This window comes from Hylobates moloch, unplaced genomic scaffold, assembly GCF_009828535.3.
Source record: "Hylobates moloch isolate HMO894 unplaced genomic scaffold, HMol_V3 SCAFFOLD_3, whole genome shotgun sequence".
Taxonomy (NCBI): domain Eukaryota; kingdom Metazoa; phylum Chordata; class Mammalia; order Primates; family Hylobatidae; genus Hylobates; species Hylobates moloch.
Window position 1 is genome coordinate 159,890,578 of NW_026652278.1, and position 22,965 is coordinate 159,913,542.

Consider the following 22,965-nt stretch of genomic DNA (forward strand, 5'->3'; position numbering starts at 1 on the left):
AAGTATTTGACGGATTGAACTGAATGCAGTACTCAGTAACCTTAGGGCCAGTCTGGCGCTCCAGACACTAGATTGCCCTACTTGTTATGCCACTAGGATTGACATTAAACTTTGCAAGCACGTACATGAGCAGTTCAAAATAATTCCCAATATAACTCAATTCTGATGATATTTGGCACTACTGCACTTTCCAGAAATTGATGGAAAATGTCAATTCTTCCCTGTGGTAGTTTTGCCAATTTCAACTAAAGTGAAAAGTAGATGTGTTGCTGAGGAAAAGACTAATTTCTTCCAGAAAAATGAATGGGCTAATGAAGAAGGTGGTTTGCTTCCGAAAAACATGCACCCTCAAAAGGATACAGTATAATACTGATATTAGACTGAGCAGATGAACATTGAAATATTTTCATTAATTAATTACCAGGCTGAATTCAGTTACTTTGAACAATTTAGAATTGCTATAACTTTGAGTGTAAAGTAAAATTCGTTTTGGTAAATTTAGGGGGAAAAGTCAAAAAACAATTTATTCTGCAAACCAATAACCTTTGGAGGTCTATTATGTGACAATCAATCCTTATGCTAGGCATGGAGGATTCAAATTTAATAAAGAACTAGTACTTGCAATTAAGGAAATGAAGATCCCATAGAGATAAAAAAATAAGTACAGTTAATTGTGATCATTGGCATAAAAGGAGAATTTGTGATCTGCACAAAGCTTGAAGCTCTAATATTAACCTTGGAGTTCAGGCAAAGAAGGCTACACAATTGTGAGCTAAGGTTTGCAGAATAAATAGAGGTAGAGGAAGATTATTATTTCAGCTTTGATATCACTATTGCTATGCAAATAATATATACTGTGGAAATATAGGTTATACAAAGTGGAAGTGGGAAGAAAATAGAGTTTGTAAGACTTGGTGTGGTAAGATGCATAGTTTAAATACCTTAGATAAACATTTAAGAAATTTCTTCAGAAAAGTGAGAGATGTTCTTATATTTTAAACAGACCTTCCAACAGGATAACTGAGCAGGAATGGTAGTGGAGTGGAAATGTTGGGCAATACAAGCAGGAAGAACAGTGAGAAGACATTTCTATCAGTGAGATACCACTGGCTGCAGATAATGAATATTAGATTAGATTGGTCAAGGTTGAATGACCTCAAAGAATTTTACTGTTGCCCTCCCACTTTTAAAACTCCAGAATTTCAACATGTATGCTATATTTAAGAAATTAGATAATTAATACATGGCTAATGGAAAGAGATTAAGCTTGTAGCAGAATGTTCTCTCAGGACATTCCAGTAAGAAATACTTTCTAGGGAAGTTAAATTATGAGCAAAGGTGACTTTTTTAAATTTGTGTTTGTAGAAGTGATTATACCCATATCTCCAGTCCTGCTCAAATCTCTAAGGCACTGATGAAGAGGTTCTGCATTCAACAAAGCCTGGAAAAACATTTTCCTGCATTTCCCACTTCTTTCTCTTTATCAGTGGAGATGAGTCCCGCCAAGAATAACTTAATTCAATTCTCTATGCAGAGAGAATGAGAGCAGGACACTGATTTAATTTTTTTAGGCCAAACTGCCTTGCTGGCAGCTCCTCCAGCATTTGCTCTGGATTCAGTGTGAGTTGCAAAATGTTACTTGCAGTCCAGTTCTCCTGGTAGCCTTGCACTGACTCATTTCTCCCAGCTTTCTTGTTTGTAGTTTTCAAGAATAACTGTAGGATGTGCTGGGAATGCAATATCCTGAGATAAAAGGAGATTGGAGAGAACAACCTGGGCTCTTTTCCAGTCCTCTCAGAAATAGGATAATCTTGAACACCTTAACCTAGTGTTTCACAGGACCCCAGGGTATAAAACCCATGCTGGGCTGTTTTGGGGGGTCCCTCAACTGCGGCGCAAGGGAAGCACGCACAGATGAGGCTGCATTGATCCCAGGAAGCTTTCCTGAGCCTTGAGGGTTCAGCTTGCAATGAATCACAGGCTTCCGTTGCCCCTTGCTGCCTATCTGTAAGCAATAAATCCACTTATTTGTATGAATAAGTTCTGTTTTGCCGGATTCAGACAAGCTGGTAACCAGTGCACAGTGATAAATTCCCAGTTCCCACTGATCTCAAATGACATAAAGATGATTCTTAAATATAAACAAACTTTAAAAATTAAATGCATGTGAATATCTACTTCAACGTTACCTTTTTGGTGGTTTGAGAAAATTTCAAGAGTAAATTTTACTCTATCAGTTTTCTATAACATTTTTCTATGTCTCTGACTCTATGTTCATGTAAAAATTGATATCCTGGTTGATTCAGGAGGGGTTCTTCTAATGTCTAGCTTTGCTGTTACTTTTTTATGTGATTTTGATATCTATCCAAGTTTTTTATATTGGTCTATCTATATGCCTTGAGACTTTCTTCACATGAAATTCTTTTGTAATAATGTTATGTGAATGATGGTATTACCTCTGAAAACAAATCAGATATTCTAAGTTAAGTCTAGGGTCAACAGTATATTTGCTTTGAGATTGGGGGTACAAATATTTATAATTTCTTAATCTGAGTTTTCTCATGTATGTTAGATTTCTATGCTACTATTAAAATTTACCAAAAACTTAATGGCTTAAAACAACAACATGCATTTATTATTTTACAGTTCTGGAGATCAGAAGTCCTAAAATGAAGGTATCAGCAAGGCTATCTTCCTTCCAAAGATTCTTAGGGGGAATCCGTTTCCTGGCCTTTTTCAGCTTTTCCAGGTAGCCTACTGTCCTTAGCTTCTAAACCGTTCTCCCATCATTCCAACCTCCACTTCCATCATCACATCTCCTTCTGTGACTCTGGCCTTCCTAGCTTCCTATCACAGTGACACTTGTAATAACATTAGGCCCAACCAGATAATCTAAGACAAGGTTTCCATCTCAATATCTGTAATTTAAACAATCCATGAAGTCTTTTTTGCTATGCAAGGTAACAGTCACAGGTTTCAGGAACTAGGACATGGGTATCTTTATATTTATGTGGGGGTGCAGGGGGTGTCACATTTTTTGTCCATAACAACATCTTCTAGAATTGGAAAACTGATACTTTTCCTACTTATTTCTATGGCTTGCCATTACGCTCAAATAAAATAATTTATGAGAAAGCTTTATGCAATTCGTGAAGGTGTAATTTACTACAGAAGAACTCGTCCTATTGATCCCACTTCATGTTTTTTCATTTACTACATAAAGTATTTTTCCTTTATATTTGGATCATTATATGAATCGATTCCAATTCTGTGATTCATACAACTTCTTGTAGTACAGTGTGTTTTACCATAAAATTGTGACTTCTCCTATTTCCAGAAAACCTTATTAAGAACATGTTAATAAAGGATACATATGAAGTCACAGTGTAAAATGCAGTATTGCTGTAGATTATTTTAACACAGAAAATGTTGATGCAGCAACTGAAATTAGGAAAGAAGAAAAGGAAAAGATTGTCATTTTTGCCAGAGTTCCTCTAGCCATCAGCCAGTGCCACAATATGATTTTCTTTATTTTTCCAAACTACATAAGCAAACAATGCAATAAAAATATATGGACACCCTTTGGTATATATTAGCATTGTTACTTCTTTGTGTAGTAGCCTTATAATCAATTTATACTCATATATATAATATATGTATATAAATCAATTATATACAAACAAGTTTGAAATTACATAGATAACTAATTTCAAGAGAAGAGATGTTTGCCTGTTTGATTCACATGTACACTTATATAATTGTCTGATAGATAATCAAGACCATCTGGTTACATAGCAATGTACCTCTTTCAAGTTGTTTGTGTTTGAGTTCAAAGAAACACAAAGGGAGTGTAATATTTTCATTGGTTGCCTTCACATTATAAAATTAATTACAATGTCTGCCAACTACCTGCATATGGATGATCATCTTTTGTTTGTCAGTAATTTAAAGCAAAATTAATGGTCCATAAAATAGGTGACTAGTTTAGCTCATAACTCATACAGAAATTTTTCATTTAGAGAACCATTATATTATGAAATAAAGAATACTTATTCTTTATATATATATAGAATATATAAGTAACTCTTGCAACTGAACAACAAAAATACAAATAGCCCAATTGAAAAATGGGCAAAGAACTTTAATAGACATCTCTTCAAAGAAAAAATAGAAATAGGCCAGGCGCGGTGGCTCACGCCTGTAATCCCAGCACCTTGGGAGGCCGAGGCGGGCGGATCACGAGGTCAGGAGATCGAGACCATCCTGGCTAACACGGTGAAACCCCATCTCTACTAAAAATACAAAAAAAAAAAAAAAAAAAATTAGCCGAGCGAGGTGGCGGGCGCCCTTGTCCCCCCAACACCGGGGGGCGGAGGAGGAGAATGGAGTGAACCCTGGGGGGCGGAGCCTGCAGTGAGCCGAGATCACGCCACTGCACTCCAGCCTGGGTGAAAGAGTGAGACTTCTTCCTAAAAAAAAAAAAAAAAAAAGAAAAGAAAATATAGAAATAGACAAAAAAACATAGGAAGTAATTCTCAATCCCATTGGTCTCACTGGGAAACCATAAATTTAATCCACAATGAGGTACTACTACACATCTACTAAGATGGATATAATTCTTTTTAAAATGAAAAAAGTAATGGTGAAAATATATACAAATACATAAAATTGTTCAGCCAGTATAGAAAACAATTTGGTGGCTACATAAAAAATTAATTAGAATTAACAATTAACCCAGTAATTCCACTTCTAGATACATACCCCAAAATTAAAAACAGGTACTCATACTTGTATATGTATGTTCACAGTTTACAGTGCAATATTCACAATAGCCAAAAGATAGAAATGACCCAACTGTCCATCAGCAGATGAATGGAAAAACAAATTGCAATATATAATCTTAATGGAATTTTATTCAGCCATAAAAAATAAATGAAGCATTAACAGATAACGCAATGTGGGTTAACCTCAAAAACATCTTGCTTAGTGAAGGAAGCCAGCCAGTAAGATCACATATTGCATGTGATCTGAGATATGACTTATTTGAAATATCCAGAATAGGTACATCTTTAGAGACAGATTGATGTTTGCCAGTGGCTGGGGCAGAGATTGGAATTCAGGGTAACTGTTTAATCAATGCAGAATTTTATTTGGGGTAATAAAAATGTTTTGGTACTATATAGAAGTGACAGTTACATAACATTGTGTATGTTCTAAATGCTTTTGTGCACATTAAAGTTATCAATTTTATGTTACATTAACTTTACCTCAAGAAAATCCCACTTTACCTCCATAAAATAACCAAGTGTGATAATGGGCAAAACTTTTGAAGACAATTTATGGAATATATATATAATTAAATATATATTATGAAATATAAATATATTTTCCATTCATAGATACATATGTGAATAGAAAACGTGTACATGGTAATATGTAATATTATTAGTTATCAGACAAGTGCAAATTAAACCACAATAAGATATAATTATGCACTTGGTAGAATAGCTTTAAAAATTGACAATACTTAGTGTCTGCAAGTGGAGCAACTGGAATTCTCATAGATTCTACAAAGAAAAAAAACAGTACCCCACTTTAGAAAACAGTTTGGCAATTTTATAGAAAGTTAAACACTAAGTGGCATCACAATTTTAGTCTAGTATTTACACAAGTGAAATAAAAACTTACATTCTTACAAAACCTACCTGTATTTGAATGGTTCCAGTTTATTTTTAAAATAATTACTCCAAACTAGAATCAACCGTAATGTTCAAATGTTGAGCTAATAAACAAACTACAAGGTATTTAAATGAGGCAATAATACTCAAAAAGGAAAAAAAAACTCATATGTGCAAGAATCTCAAATTTATTATGTTAAGTGAAAGTAGACAATCTGAGAGTCTAGTAAGATTATATTTCTATGACATCATGGAAAAGGTAAGAGTATAGAGATAGAAAACATACCAGTAGCTAACAGAGATTGAGAGTGTGAGGGAGGAGTTGTCTACAACAGACATGCAGGAATTTGGGGGTTAGAATCACTTTAAATTTTCATTATGGTGATGGTTACACTACTATATGCATATATCTGTACTCACAGAACTGCATTAAAAGTGAATTTTCTTTGTATGTAAATTGTACTTTTAAAAAGCTCATTTAGAAATTTGAAAATCTTTCATTTAATATACACACTCATCAATTGTTCAGAATCTCCCCATCAACACCCCAAATCTGGATTCCATTTCCTTTACTGTTCTACAAATCCTACATCTTGCTTATCAAGTTGATTCACTGAGTGGCATCTCTCAAGCATTTCTGTCTATTTCAAGGGTGACTTGAGTTTATTGCAGTCATTGTCATGACTTCTCACTCATATGAGTGTCAATATTCAGCAACTATTGAACAACTAATAAGAGCCATGTGAAGTGATATAAAGATGTAAAAAAAAGTATAGTCACACATCCCTCCAAATGGTTCAGTCTTCTGTTTGAAGGCATACAAGTAGCCAGGTAATTTCCATGCAGTCAGTGATACCACTGATGTTCAAGTTGTGACCAGGTGCTCCAGGAATGTAAAAAATAAAAAGGTGGGATAAGGCACGCAATCCACATTAGATGTGGTAGAAAGGGTGAGTTCTGAATGATGTATTAAAGAACATATACTTTACATCACTAGAATAGATTTGCTATTGTCTATAATCCTCATGCCTATGTTAAATATACTTATATGTGGCTCCTGCAAATTCGAAAAGCAAGGTGCCTGTGTGCTTCCTAATCTGGAGACGTTCTCAGACAGCTGCCTTAGCGAACAAGGTGATTGGTCTTCTTTGTGATTTTGCAGTTAGCTTTTGATAAACTTCCAGTTTATTTCATTAATGTAAACACTTCAGAAACTAGTACATCTTCTTAAATAAATACTTGTCACTCATCGACATATAAAAACTTATAGTCACTAACTTGCGTCGCTTTTTATTTCTGTCTTGATGACTTAGAGATTCCTTATCATGTACACCACATGCTTCCATTGGAATGAGTTGGTCTGGTATGGGAAATGAGTTTCTAACAGATGAGGTTTTGAACAATTTTGCTGCCACTTCATTTTCTCAAATTTATTTACATGATATATGTTTTTTGTTTTCTTAAATATCTTATTGGTTTAACCATCATTTTTGACATTGTGCTGTGTTCTAGACCAGGGTAAAAAGTCAAAGAAAGCATAGTTTCCATGTGTGCCTTTAACTGTGGTATTGAATTTGATCTTTTAATTCACTGAATAAATAATGAAGTAACCAAAAGAGAGAATATAGAAAGAGAAGTCATTGAATATTAAAGTTATTCTTATATATATAAAGATTATCAATTATCATTTCTGTGAGCCATTTAAATAGAGCTATTCAGAGTAATGCTAGACAGAGATAATTTATAGAGCTGTAAGGGAGAAGAAAACAAGGCATGAAAAAACATGATGTTGGTAAAGAAAAAGGAGTAAAATGGAGGCAAAAAAAGGAATAGTAATGTAAATGGAGGCTGAGTAAGGACAGGGCTCATAATAAAGTTCAACCCTACTGAACAAAGGTCAAGTGAACAATGATTTCAAGAATGTGAACTGTTACTACTAATAATAACACAGAAAAAGAAAATGTAACGAGAATTTTAAATGAGCCATGGACATTGACAACTAGTCTTTGTTGACCTTAGCAGGAAGAATTTCAATAGAGTATTTGTATCAAATTGTTGGAATTAGTGAAGTGTCAAAACATTAAGCCTAAGCTGCATTTGTCAAAGATGTATATACTCCATGAATATGTAAAATTATATAAAGAACCACACCAAGATGTAATTACTTGATTTATAAGAACATTAATCAACATAAAAAAAAATCATAAAGTTTCCTTTAAACAAGCAGATGTGAAATCATGGTAAAAAAAGAGGTCCAGAGTTTTTTAGTTATTTCATTGAAAACAACGCCATTCCTGCTTTTTAAAGCTCCTCCCTTTTCCCCATGGAGGTTTAGAGCCTGAAAATTCAATTTTCCCAACTCACCTACCAGGAGAGTTTTTGTCAGATTCCACAATGAATGGCCAAATGTAGACTAGGATGATGGAAAAGAGAGAAGCCATTATTCTTCCATGGCAGCTTTGCAAAGTCCTGTGGAAAACAGCAGACATAAGACATTATGATTTATCTGCAGCTTTTGCATGTGTCCTGAGAATAACTAACATTGGTACTGTTGGCAGCGGATGTCATCAGTGGTGGCTTATAATAGTTCTGAACTTTCTCCCAGAAAATACCCAAGTGGGTGCTAGAGAACTTTGAGTCCATCCCTGCAATTCCAGATTCTCTGTCCTGTATTACTCTAGCTTCCAACTGTTTAAGCCTCAATTTTCCTATTTTAAGCTACTTCCTTCTCAAAACACCTAAAGAAGCTTTTGTTTTCCTAAATAAACACCAACTGATAAAATATGTATAAAATGATATTGCTATATTTAGTGAATAAAAATGCTCCAAATTTCAATAATACATTTATTACTTAGGTAAGGCAAAATAGTGTTTACTTATAGTATTCAAATTACTAGAAAATTTTTAGATTTTTTTCTTCCACAATGACTGTGTCCTTCAATGAATTTTCCCCCATAGAAATAAAGAAAATACAGGTGAACTGAAAGCATTCTCGATTTTGCTTTCATGAGAAACTCCCTTTTTAATTTCCAAATTTGTATTTTCACAGTCTGGATTTTCTTGCAATTGCCCAAATATCCTTACAGCAGCTTGCTCTTTTCATTATAATTAATGTCTTCCATGAGTTGAGACTAGAAAAAAAAAACCTGTAAAATCTTATTGATGAACATATCTAAAAATTGGTTCATTAAAATTCAATGAGTCTTTGTTGACTAATGCCTAATAAAGTAGACATTAGTTAATTTAGCAAAACCATAGCACCTGCAATTTTTTACTTTTTTGAACTCCAAAGATGTTATTTAATAGTTATTACATACTTTCCTTTCAAAAGAATATTTAAAATAATGTGGCAATTAATTGATTATACTTGGAATTCAATTACTACTACTAAATGTATGGATACTTAGTGTGAAATAACTGTTAGCGAATTAAAATATGTTACATTTTCACTTTCCTAAAGTCCTTCATCATTGGCCACTATCCTCAACTCTCAAAAAACCATTTCTGGCAGTGAATACTTTATTATATCACTGTTTAATTACTTTGGATATGATTTCCTAGAGAATTATTATTGATTTTGTTTTCTGGCATAATTGTTTCTTAATAATATAGATTATGATGGCTGGTAGCTGACTTTATAAAATCTTTGGGTATTTGCCACAATTGAAACCTATTGGAATATTAAATATTCTAATGGATGCAATTTTATTTTCTTTAGTAACAGATGAGAATGATGATGTAGTCTGTTAGATTCTAAAAGCAGAGGACTATATTGTGTTCCCTTTTGTATATTTAACGAAAAAAATAGTGAATTCTAAGAAGTTCCTTATTAAATGTTGCATTACAAATGGATAACTGATTTTCAAATATTTTAGCCAATTACAGAAATAGTAAAAATATTTATCTTCTCTTTTAATTATGTTTTCTAGATTAAATAATGTGGCCCATGTTATACAAATTAATAGATTATCTACTGCTACCTCCTGATTTGCTATTACTAATGCTGAGCAATATCCACAGCCTCCTTAAAAATACATATTGGAATTGAAGAAAATCCTAAAAGTCTCCCCAATAAATATGGGTAAAAAGCATTAACCCTCATATTAAATAGGGAAACTTAGCTTGTTCTATATTCCAGAAATACAGCTGAGAGAAGAAATGTAAAGTGGGAAAAGCAGAGTCTTCTATTTAGAATGTAAGCTGTAAGGTCTCCATGTATGTCTGTGTGTTTAGCTATATAGGTATGTATGTATGTTATGCATATGTGATATTTATCTAACCGTAGATGGTATTAAAAATTAACTTACAAAAAATTTTAAAACGTTCTATTCAAATTGGTTTAGAGATAAATAAGTGCTTATATAAATTAAATATTCCAAACACTCCCAGAAACATAGAAAGTAACCCATATACTTTTTTAGTTCATGTATTTTGAGTAAATCTTTAAAGACTAATTTAATATTGTTGGTTTAATAAAAACAGCCATGTTTTCCAAGATATTAGCATTAGTACAGTATGAGCATACATCGTTGTTCTACTTGGTTTTACTAGCCAAAATTATAAATTCATCCTAAGAAAAAATATACAAGTAAAGGTGCAGTAAAAATGAATTTCTTGAAATCCAGTACTTTATGCATGTTAAACATATAGTAAAACAATTGAAAAAACCTATGCATTTAACTTTTTGTCGTTTGTGTGTGTTTTATACTTGTCTCACATGCATGCATGTGCTATAAAAACAGTCAACAGGTAAGAAACTGGAGATGGTGGCTAGCTTTGATTAACATTATACATCTGTCTAAAAAAAGTTCCAGATAATTTCTGAGTAAGATAAACTATGGAAACCTTAATTACCAAACGTAAGATCCAGTTTATATTCTTTTGACTTCTTATTTTTATATGGTATAAGGGTATTAAAGATATTTAGTTCTGGCAATAAACATGTACTTTTTGACATATCGAAAAATTATACTGTGAGAAAATTCATACCAATAAAATTGTCAGATAGTATAACTGTAAAGTTTGCTAGTAATCTACAGAATTCTGGTAAGCAACAGACAACTTACAAATGTCTACTGCCTAACTTTCTCTGTTAAGGAACGATTACTAATAGTTAAAATTATAATCAACATATGAAAATAAAACTACTAAATATATAAGGGCAACAACTTAGTACAAAAAGTATGAAAGGAATATGAATGTAGTTTGACAAGAAAAAGTATATAAGGTATTAAGAATGTGTTTAGGACAATAATTCGTCCTAAACTAAAACAATCGGTTTTTCCAGAATGAGAAGAAAGAAAAATACACGACAAAAACTGAATATATATGGAAAGTTAGAGAAGGTTTGTGAAAAAAAATTATTTGGCCAAATTGGCAAAGATTGAACTCATTTATTTACAACATTTAAAAAAATTAAGTTTATCATCAAAAGTGGATTGATGCAAAACAAAAATTTGTCTTTTTTCTGTTCAAATTATAGCTTTATTGGATTACTGTTCTGATTACAGTATTATCTTAATAAAATGACTGTGAAAGGTTTTATTTACCATTTAATTCATCTGCATAGGAAACCAAGATTTCTGTTCTATCAGATGAATTTCCTGTGCTTTATGTTAACCTTCATCATGTTCTTAATTAAGAGCATGCAGACTGCAGTTTTCAAAAACCAATTTTTAACATATTTTTTACAATTTTGTCCTTCCAAAATCAAATCCTAAATAAAAGATTGTTGTTCTTTAATTGACATTGAGATTCCCAAGAGGTCGCTGAATAACCTCAAACAATTTATTCTTTTGTTGTGTAAAAGAGAGATGTTACAAATTATTTGGTTTATTTGATATGTTAAATTGCATGAAAAGTGTTGTCAAATAAAAAAGATATTCAGCCTACTCTACATGATATTTGTCCGGGCAAATATTATTAATACAGTTATTTCAGAAATTGTACAAAGTTCATAGAAATTTGTTAATGCTATACCTAGCCATGACACATCATAGTGAGGGGTGACAGCATGCTCGCAGTCCTCACAGCTCTCGCTCGCTCTCCGCGCCTCCTCTGCCTGGGCTCCCACTTTGGCGGCACTTGAGGAGCCCTTCAGCCCACCGCTGCACTGTGGAAGCCCCTTTATGGGCTGGCTAAGGCCCGAGCCGGCTCCCTCAGATTGCAGGGAGGTGTGGAGGGAGAGGCGCCAGCGGGAACCGCGGCTGCGCGCGCCGCTTGCGGGCTAGCTGGAGTTCCGGGTGGGCGTGGCCTTGGCGGGCCCCTCACTCGGAGCAGCCGGCGGGCCCTGCCGGCCCCCAGGCAATGAGGGGCTTAGCACCCAGGCCAGCGGCTGCGGAGGGTGCACTGGGTCCCCCAGCAGTGCTGGCCCACCGGCGCTGCGCTCGATTTCTCGCCAGGCCTTAGCTGCCTTCCCGCGGGGCAGGGCTAGGGACCTGCAGCCGGCCGTGCCTGAGCCTTCCCCATCCGCCTCGGTGGGCTCCTGTGCGGCCCCAGCCTCCCCGACGAGCGCCGCACTCTGCTCCACGGCGCCCAGTCCCATTGACCACTCAAGGGCTGAGGAGTGCGGGCACATGCCGCGGGACTAGCAAGCAGCTCCATCTGCGGCCGGTGGGCGGGATCCACTGGGTGAAGCCAGCTGGGCTCCTGAGTCTGGCTCCCGCCTAGGCCAGCCCAGAAAGGGGCTCTCACAGTGCAGCGGTGGGCTGAAGGGCTCCTCAAGTGCCACCAAAGTGGGAGCCCACTCAGAGGAGGCGCCGAGAGCGAGCGAGGGCTGTGAGGACTGCCTGCATGCTGTCACCTCTCAAGACCACCAGCCCACCGGGAGGAACGAGCAACTCCAGACGCGCGGCCTTAAGAGCTGTAAGACTCACCGCGAAGGTCTGCAGCTTCACTCCTGAGCCAGCGAGACCACGAACCCACCAGAAGGAAGAAACTCCGAACACATCCAAACATCAGAAGGAACAAATTCCAGACGGACCGCCTTAAGAGCTGTAAGACTCACCGCCAAGGTCTGCAGCTTCACTCCTGAGCCAGCGAGACCACGAACCCACCAGAAAGAAGAAACTCCGAACACATCTGAACATCAGTAGGAACAAACTCCGGACACGCCGCCTTTAAGAACTGTAACACTCACCACGAGGGTCCGCGGCTTCATTCTTGAAGTCAGTGAGACCAAGAACCCACCAATTCCGGACACAATAGTATAATGTTACCAGTAATAATTTCAATTGTTATGCCACAAAAATAACTGGAAATATAACCTGTGATGTCATAAACCAAATATTTTGTTAAACTCTCATCAGATCTTTAACCATGGCGATTTAAAGCTATTTGTCATCAAGAAATAATTTTAATTTTATTCCGATTCTTCCCTAAAAGTTCTTGTAATTAACTACTAGCCAAAGTGCTTCATTTTTAACAAAATGTGACTGTCTCAGAAACCACAGACAGAACTAAGACAGTTAATCTGGAATACAGGCTTCTCATGGCATTGCTGAAATAACTCTGAGAACACACCACTAGACTGTGTACGGACTTCTAGAACTACAGTAGAGAAACTAATCAGTTCATCAATTAGTTAACCCAAGATAAAGCAGAACAAGAACTAGTTACATGGGACTGAATGAACTGATGAAAAATGATTGTGATTTTTATGCTTCCTTGGTATATAGCTGGTTCTTTAAAGATCTAGGTTCTAAATATATAATAGACCCCATTTGCTATATTTATGAATACCAGATAATTATGTATTTTAGACTTACTACATCTCCCTAGCCAGCAAAGCTTCAAGGAATTGTGAGAGTTAATTCAGTTTGTCCATTGGGAATCCTGTGGACTTGCATCTAGAATTCAAATTTGAATTTCAGTTTTGAATGTCATCACTTACCTGAAGGACTGCTGAACTGGAAATATGTAAACATTCTGTTTCAGAATAGTGATATGGTAAGTGTTTACTCCAAAGATTTTAAAAGTTATGTTTCACTACAATCTTTATTCCCTTTTCATATTTTCTTTTAACTCTATTTGATTAAGGAAACACCACAGTGCTATATGAAGTCTCTAATTGTATAAAAAGTTGATAGAAATGCTCAGTCAGTATGTCATCGTCGCAGAGAGATATATTTTAAGCCTCTAAGAGGCCAGCGAATACCAGATGCTCTCATTTTGTATGTAATTTTTAGTTTCTACAAGACTCGCCCATTTATGCAAAAAACTTCCTTATTAGGATAACTACAAAGAAATGAAATATTTGTGTGTATCTAACTTACAAAAATAGAGCAGGCAAAACTAGTTAAATATCACGTATGAATTTGAATCTTATTATAATGTTTATTTGCCGTATATTGTCAGTGAGATCATGTTTCATTAACTTGGTGCCACTTTTCTACCTCTAATGTCTCTGAAATCTTTATATAGAGATAGCAATGTAAAAGTCAAATTGGAAGTGTTACTCTTTCTTAGTCTTACATAATAGTGCATTTAAAACCCAATGACATCTTAGAGTCAGTGAAGTCTGCTATTATTCTGAGACTTTTCAGGAGCAATTGCTATAATATTAATAATAATAATTTTTAAAACCTCCCTGGGTTTGGGAGATGAGGCTTCTTTTTTCCAGCCATGATGGGTTCATACGGAATTTATTTATCCTTCTGCTTCAAACAGTTAAACACAGAACAAAGTATGTGAGGCAAGTGTTTGTAGACGTTGGACAATAAATAGCACAAGGCAGTTCTCTCTTAGGTGAAGTATCAGTTAAGCTGTAGAGTTGTCCCATTTTACTGCCTGGAGAGAGTTCATAGGACACAGCATAGGGAGAGTGAACCCAAACATATTCCTGCAGGCTCCTCAATTGAGGATACAGAGTTGAGAATTTGGGGAGAACAAAGTAGCTGGAATGCACAAGCCAGAGAATTGAAAAACAGAAAAGAAAGGCACGAACAGGAGAAAGATACAGAGAGAGAGCTCCAGAGACTACTTACCTATTCTTCAGCTGATTGGTAATCCACACATATGTATTTACTGAGATGCCTGGTTGGCAGTGTTGGCCATTGGAGTCCAAGGAGGCCAATTTACCTTTGCCTGTAAAGGGTGAAGACTAATCCACAAGTCTCAAAGCTAGGAAGATTGGTCACAGTGGACTAGGGAGCTGGTCAATAAAAGATTTAGTGGCAGGGAAAAGCTATAAGGTCCTTGATAGGATATTGGTCTTGGGAAAAGGAGATTCTGAACTGGTATTGTGTGCTCAATTAAAAAAAAAAAGTTATATGTTAATGTAGTTAAAACTATTTGGGACACAATGTTTGACTCTTAGAAGATATATACAATACCACATGGTATGGTAGCCTGGTAACAATGAGAAGCAGTGGGGGGCTGTGGATTAACGAAAATGTCTAGACCTCCACAACTGGTTTTAGGGACCTTCTGGTAATTGGGGCAGAAGGTGTGGTCAGTGATGCTAGATGAATGGATAAAAGCCTCCAGAAATAAGTGAAAATTATTTAACTAGTTAGCACTTTGATTTGTTCAAGTGTGTCATCACAGTTATGGGTATACTCCTAGATTTGAGTGATGTTATATTAGGTAATTTCTTTGGCAGACCTTATGAGAGTAAGAACTGAGACTTTTTATAGGAATAATTAGGTTTTCCTTAAACTTTGATTTTAAGTTTGGGGTACAAGTGCAGGATATGCAGTTTTGTTACATAAGTAAACATGTGTCATGGGGGTTTGTTGTACAGATTATTTCATCACTCAGGTATTAAGCCAGCCTAGTACCCATTAGTTATTTTTGCTGATCCTCTCCCTCCTCCCACTCTCCATCCTCTAGTAGGCCCCAGTGTCTGTTGCTTCCCTGTATGTATCCACGAGTTCTCATCATTTAGCTCCCACTTATAAGTGAGAACAGGCAGTACTTGGTTTTCTATTCCTGCATTAATTTGCTAAGGACAGTGGCCTCCAGCTCCAGCCATGTTCCTGCAAAGGACATGATCTCATTATTTTTCATGGCTGCATAGTATTCTATGGTGTATATGTACCACATTTTCTTTATCAAGTCTGTCACTGATGGTCATTTGGGTTCATTTCATGTCTTTGCCTTTGTGAATAGTGCTGCAATAAATATAAGTGTTCATCTGTTTTTAAAATAGAACAATTTATGTTCCTTTGGGTATATACCCGATAACAGGATTCATGGGTCAAATGCTATTTCTGCCTCTTGGTCTTTGAGGAATGTTCACACCATCTTCCACAATGATTGAACTTATTTACACTCCCACCAACAGTGTATAAGTGCTCCTTTTTCTCCACAACCTCGCCAGCATCTGTTATTTTTTGACTTTTTATTAATAGCCATTCTGACTGGTGTGAGATGGGTACCTCATTGTGGTTTTGATTTGCATTTCTCTAATGATCAGTGATTATGAGCTCTTTTTCATATGCTTTTTGGCTACATGTATAGCTTCTTTTGATAAGTGTCTGTTCCTTCTGTTCCTGTCCTTTGCCCACTTTTTAATGGGGTTGTTTTTCTTTTTCTTGTAAATTTATTTAAGTTCCTTACAGATGCTGGATATTAAACCTTTGTCAGATGCATAGTTTGTAAAAATTTTCTACCATTCTGCAAGTTGTCTGCTTACTCTGTTGATAGTATCTTTTGTTGTAAAGAAGCTCTGTGGTTTAATTAGATATCATTTTTCAATTTTTCTCTTGTTCCAGTTGCTTTTGGCATTTTCATTATGAAATCTTTCCCCGTGCGTATGTCCTGAACGGTATTGCCTAGATTGTCTTCCAGGGTTTTTATAGTTTTCAGATTTTACATTTAAGTCTTTAATCCATCTTGAGTTAATTTTTGTATATGGTGTAAGTAGGGGGTCCAGTTTCAATTTTCTGCATATGGCTAGCGGTACCACAGCATGGCACAGCTCTTCTAAGAAAGCATGGCCAGACTGCTTCATTCATATATATATATATACACACACATACATATAAAGCAGTCTGGCTGGGCACGGTGGCTCACGCTTGTAAATATGTATATATATATATATATATATACACATATAATATATATGTATATAAAACTATAAGTTCTAGGGTACATGTGCACAATGTGCAGGTTTGTTACATATGTATACATGTGCCATGTTGGTGTGCTGCACCCATTAACTCGTCATTTACATTAGGTATATCTCCTAATGCTATCCCTCCCCACTCCCTCCACCCCACAACAGGCCTGTGTGTGTGATGTTCCCTGCCCTGTGTCCAAGTGTTCTCATTGTTCAGTTCCCACCTATGAGTGAGAACATGTGGTGTTTGGTTTTTTGTCCTTGCGATAGTTTGCTGAGAATGATGGTTTCCAGCTTCATCCATGTCCCTACAAAGGACATGAACTCATCATTTTTTATGGCTGCATAATATTCCATGGTGTATATGTGCCACATTTTCTTAATCCAGTCTGTCGTTGTTGGACATTTGGGTTGGTTCCAGGTCTTTGGTATTGTGAACAGTGCTACAATAAACATATATGTGCATGTGTCTTTATAGTAGCATGATTTATAATTCTTTGGGTATATACCCAGTAATGGGATGGCTGGGTCAAATGGTATTCTAGTTCTAGATCCCTGAGGAATCGCCACACTGTCTTCCACAATGGTTGAACTAGTTTACAGTCCCACCAACAGTGTAAAAGTGTTCCTATTTCTCCACATCCTCTCCAGCATCTGTTGTTTCCTGACTTTTTAATGATCGCCATTCTAACTGGTGTAAGATGATATCTCATTGTGGTTTTGATTTGCATTTCTCTGATGGCCAGTGATGATGAGCACTTTTTCATGTGTCTCTTGGCTGCATAAATATCTTCGTTTGAAAAGTGTCTGTTCATATCCTTCACCCACTCTTTGATGGTGTTGTTTGTTTTTTTCTTTTAAATTGGTTTGAGTTCTTTGTAGATTCTGGATAGTAGCCCTTTGTCAGATGAGTAGATTGCAAAATTTTTCTCCCATTCTGTAGGTTGCCTGTTCACTCTGATGGTAGTTTCTTTTGCTGTGCAGAAGCTCTTTAGTTTAATTAGATCCCATTTGTCAATTTTGGCTTTTGTTGCCATTGCTTTTGGTGTTTTAGACATGAACACTGCTCAACAAAATAAAAGAGGACACAAACAAATGGAAGAACATTCCATGCTCATGGATAGGAAGAATCAATATCGTAAAAATGGCCAGGCTGCTTTTTTTAAAAGGTATCCCAATCCAGTTCCTCCTAAGTGAGACCTCTAGGCAGGCCCCTAGGCAGCTCCGACAAGTGAGTTCAGGCTGGCCACAGGTCCGTATCCCACTGTGATGGAGCTCCCAGAGGAAGGATAAGGCTGACATCTTTGTTGTTTTGCAGCCTTCTCTGGGGATACCTCCAGGTACTGGAAAATCAGAGGCAACTAGGGACTAGAGTGGACACTCAGTGAACTGCAGCAGCCCTACAGAAAAGTGGCCAGACTTACAAGAAAACAAAAACAAGAACAAAACTCTATCGGAAGGCCAGAAACTTCAAAGATTGAAGGAGGGTAAGCCCACAAAGATGAGAAAGGATCAGCACAAGAACACGGAAAACTCAAAAAGCCAGAGTGCCCTCTCTTTCCGCCAAATGACTACATGACCTCTCCAGCAAGGGTTTAGAACTGGGCTCAGCCTGAGATGTCTGAAATGACAAAAGTGGACTTCAGAATATGGATAAAAACGATCTTCACTCAGCTAAAAGAGCACATTGTAACTCAATGCATGGAAGATGAAAATCATCATAAAACATTGCAGGAGCTGACAGACAAAATAGCCAGTACAGAGAAGAGCATAACAGACCTGATAGACCTGAAAAACACAATACGTTAATTTCATAATGCAATCACGAACGCAAGTATTAATAGCAGAATGGATCAAGTAGAAAGAATCTCAGAACTTGAAGATTGTCTTTCTGAAATAAGACAGGCAGACAAGAATAGAGAAAAAAGAATGAAAAGGGATAAACAAAACCTCTGATAGATATGGGATTATGTAGAGACTGAATCTATGGTTGATACACCTGAAAGAGATGGGGAAAATGGAACAAATCTGGAAAACATATTTCAGGATATAATCCATGAAAATGTCCCAAACCGGGAGGCCAATAATAATTTTTATTGAGATTTCAGTGTGTATTACTAGCTAATTCCATATTTCTTACTTAGCTCTTCCTGTTGAAGCATTGTGTTAGCTTCTCATTGTCATCCAGGAGTTCAAACAATTAAGAAAATCAAAGTGGATTTTGAGGGATAGGATTTAATTTTACACAAATAGGTTAGAGTTACCAGATAAAATTATGAGTGCATTTATTACTTTACAACATTTTGATAATGAGGTAGAACCCTGGAAAAGGGAATTTGCTACATTGCATAATTCCTAAGATAAATTATTCACTTCAGCTGACCCATTATCTTTATTTTCTTGTCACAGATGTCTTTTAAAAAATGTTCACGATCTTATATTTCCTCAGCTAAAATTCATGCTACAATGTAGATATATGCTTTCATTTTTCAAAAATAGCATTACTAAGGAAAATTTACTAAAAATATTACCATATAATTCACCCTTTAAGTGTTCAATGATTCATATTTAATGGCTTTTTAGCGAATTTATAGAGAAGTGCAACCATCACCACCTTCTCATTTTAAAGCATTCATATTACTACAGGTATTTCCTTGAGTCATTTTCAATCAATACCCATTACCACACTCTGTCCCAAACCCTTATTCATCAATATACTCTTTCTATAAATTTTCCTCTTCTGCAAACTTCACGGAAGTGAAAATATACAATAGTTTTATTTTTGTATTTAGCATTTTCACTTAACAATGTTTTTTTAAGATTCACTGACCTTATATATTGAATCAGTAGTTTTGTCTTTTTTATTACTGAATAATATTCCATTGTATTGATATATTTTGTTCATCTATTACCAACTGTTGTATATTTGAATTGTTTCCGCCTTTGGAATATTATAAATAATGCTTTTATGAGCATTTGTATGCAATTATTTTTATGAGGATGTTATCATTTCTTTTGGATAGATCCCTACCAGTGCAACAGTTGAGTAATATGAGAAGTTTGCATTTAAGTTTTTAAGAAAATACCCTCCCACCTGTAATCTCATCACTTTGGGAGGCTGAGGCGGGAAGATCACTTGAGGTCAGGAGTTTGAGACCAGCCTGGGCAAGATGGCTAAACCCCATCTCTACTGAAAATACAAAAAAAGAAAAAAAGGTAGCTGAGCATGGTGGCACACACCTGTAATTCCAGCTACTGTGGAAGCTGAGACAAGAGAATTGCTTGAACCTGGGAGGTAGAGGTTGCAGTGAGCTGAGATGGTGCCACTGAACTCCAGCCTGGACAACAGAGACTCTACCTCAAAAATTAAAAAAGGAAAATGTCAAAGAGTTTACCCAAGTGGCTATACCATTTTAAATTCCATATCAAAGTAGGAGGGGCTCTAGTTTTTCTCTATAATAGCCAATACTTAGTATTGTCTTTTTTATTATAGTCATTCCAGGGGTGTATAGTTCTATGTCACTGATTTTTTAGTTTATATTTCTCTAATGACTAATGATTTATCTTTGCCCTTCCACCCTGCGATGTTTCCTGCCATGTTATGATGCAGCAAGAAGGCCCTCACAAGATACCAGGACCCTTGTCTTGAACTTCTCAGCCTCCATAGCTGTAAGCTATTAAATTTCTCTTCATTATAAATTTACCCAGCCTCAGATATTTTTAATAACAGCACAAACAGACTAAAACATGGGGATATTTATTTTATGATTTAATTTGTAATTCAATGCAATTTAATGTATTTTTTGGTCAAATTAATCCAGGTTTGGTTATTAGCATATTTTTTACTTAGCTTCATTGTCTCTTTGATATATTCCCATTGATTTTTTTTTTCAATCCTTCTTACTTTTGGTAACTACAAGATATTTCAGACTCAACTTGTTTATTTCCTGGCCCAGTCCTAGAATCAGACATTTATCCATGGAGCCCTGGCTAACTTTATTGGATAATGGTATTAGAAACCAAAACCAGGGCACCAGCAATGCCCAGGTCTCTACATATTTCTATATAAACCATCTGTATCTATATTAAGCTAAGCATTAGTTTATACTGATGTCTCTAACTTGAATTCACTAACACATGCATGAATCATTTTAGACTTGTCTTGTTATTTATATTTATATCTTTTCACTCCAGCAGAAACATGAGGCTCCCCCAACTTTCAACATCCATTTATTTAATTGTTCAATTCCAGTATACATGTATAGCAGTCTCAGACTTGTTAACCTACGTGCCCATAGGAAGCAAATTTACCAACTGGACTGTAGCATTTACATGCATTTCCTTTTGCATTTAATCTACATACACATTCCCAAAGTTACGTATGTCTCCATCATTTACCCCAGCCCCTTCAGAGAGAATGTTTCTCATCTTAGCGATATAGTTAGATTCTTTGGTCACAAACATTATTTATTCCTAATATGCCTCAACCTCATAAATATATATTTTTTGTTGCATACATTAAGGTTCAGTCTTTGTGCTGTAAAGTTCAATTGGTTTTAACACATGCTTCATGTTATGAATTCAGTGTTACAGTATCACACTGAATACATACATACATGCAGAATAGTTTTCCTTCCCTAAAAATCCTCAGTCCCACACTTCATCTACTCAACCCTACCATCCTTTCCCTAAACCCTTGACAAGCACTTATCTCTTTACTGTTCTTATATTTTGTCTTTACCAGAATATTATATAATGGGAATCATCCAGTATGCAGTTTTTTCAGGTTAATTTATTTCATTAGGTAATATTCATTTAAAATTCATGTATTTTTTTGTGGTGGCTTGATAGCTCATTTATTTTTATTGTGTATAATAGCTCATTGTATGGGTGTACCACAATTTATTTGTTCACTCATTAGAGGTTATATTGGCTGCTTCCAGTTCTTGGCAATTCTGAATAAAGCTTCTACAAATATTGACATGCAGGATGCTGTGTGGACATAAGTTTTCAAATCAGTTAGGTAAATACCTACGTGCATAATTGCTGAGTTCTATGGTAAGGCTATGTTTGGTTTTAAAAGGAACTGTCAAACTGTCTTCCAAAGTGGCTGTACTATTTTGCATTCCCACCAGCAGGAATGCAAGTTATTGTTGTACCATATCTTCACCAAGACTTAGTCAGCTTAAAAAAAGAAATAAAGTGCTATAAATAAAATAAAACTTTACATATCTAATAAAATTTTTCTAGTGATATCTGGCTTTAACACATGCTTCATGTTATGCTGTTTATATTTGCAATTCCCTAATAATAAATGACCTTGAGCATCTTTTCATAGACTTATTTTCTACCTACATATTTCTACATATTTTCTTTAGTGAGGTGTCTGTTCAGATCTTCTGTCCTCTTATTAATTTTTTTGTTTTCTTATTGGTAAATTGTCTTATTTTTCTATTTTAGATTTGTCTTTATTAGGTATGTGTTTTTGCAATTTTTTTCTAATCTATTTCTTGTTTTCTCATTTTCTTAACAAAAAATTTACAGAGTGAACATTTTTAATTTTAATGAGTGCCAATTTATTTTTTCATAAATTATGTTTTTTAATGTTAAATCTAAAATGTTATTGCCAATATTAACTTCAAATTATTTTCTGAACGTAATTTGAATGAGATGGTAGCATAAACCTATTCATAAATAAACTAAGCATTATATTGTTTTAGAGTTTATAAAGCAAATTGAAACAATACAAATTAAAATTTGAATCTCATCTAAAGTCAAAATACATTATTACAGAAAATCCATGTGAAATAATTCTTAATATTTTGAATACCAGATACAATTTCTAAAAACTAATGTTAAAGCAAAGTATGTTGTCACAGGATCTTGTTCTGAAAAATGAAGCAATATAGACCTGGCAATATTAGACAGAGCAAATGTAATAATGGGCTTCGTTCTTTCCTTACGTTATTCTTTTTAGGGAATCTCATCCAGGGCTATGACTTTAAATAGTATTTGTAGAATAGTGATCCCTAAGTTACAACGCCAGTGTTGAATTCTTTTTGAACTCCAAATTCTTGCAGACACCATGGTATTTACATTGTAATTTTTCTTTTTATTTATTTTGTTATTATACTTTAAGTTCTAGGGTACATGTGCAGAACATGAAGGATTGTCACATAGATATACATGTGTCATGTTGGTTTCCTGTACCCATCAACTCATCAT

The 22,965-nt window shown here is 35.5% G+C and overlaps 1 long non-coding RNA gene across 1 annotated transcript in view; it reads right to left on the minus strand.

Annotated features, from left to right (window-relative positions):
- The window catches only part of LOC131382986 (uncharacterized), a 39,837-nt gene that overhangs the window by 9,489 nt on the left and 7,383 nt on the right, over positions 1-22,965 (minus strand). The window contains exon 3 of the long non-coding RNA XR_009212629.1: positions 8,043-8,147. This is a non-coding gene — a long non-coding RNA (uncharacterized LOC131382986). The remainder of the gene's footprint in view (positions 1-8,042; positions 8,148-22,965) is intronic.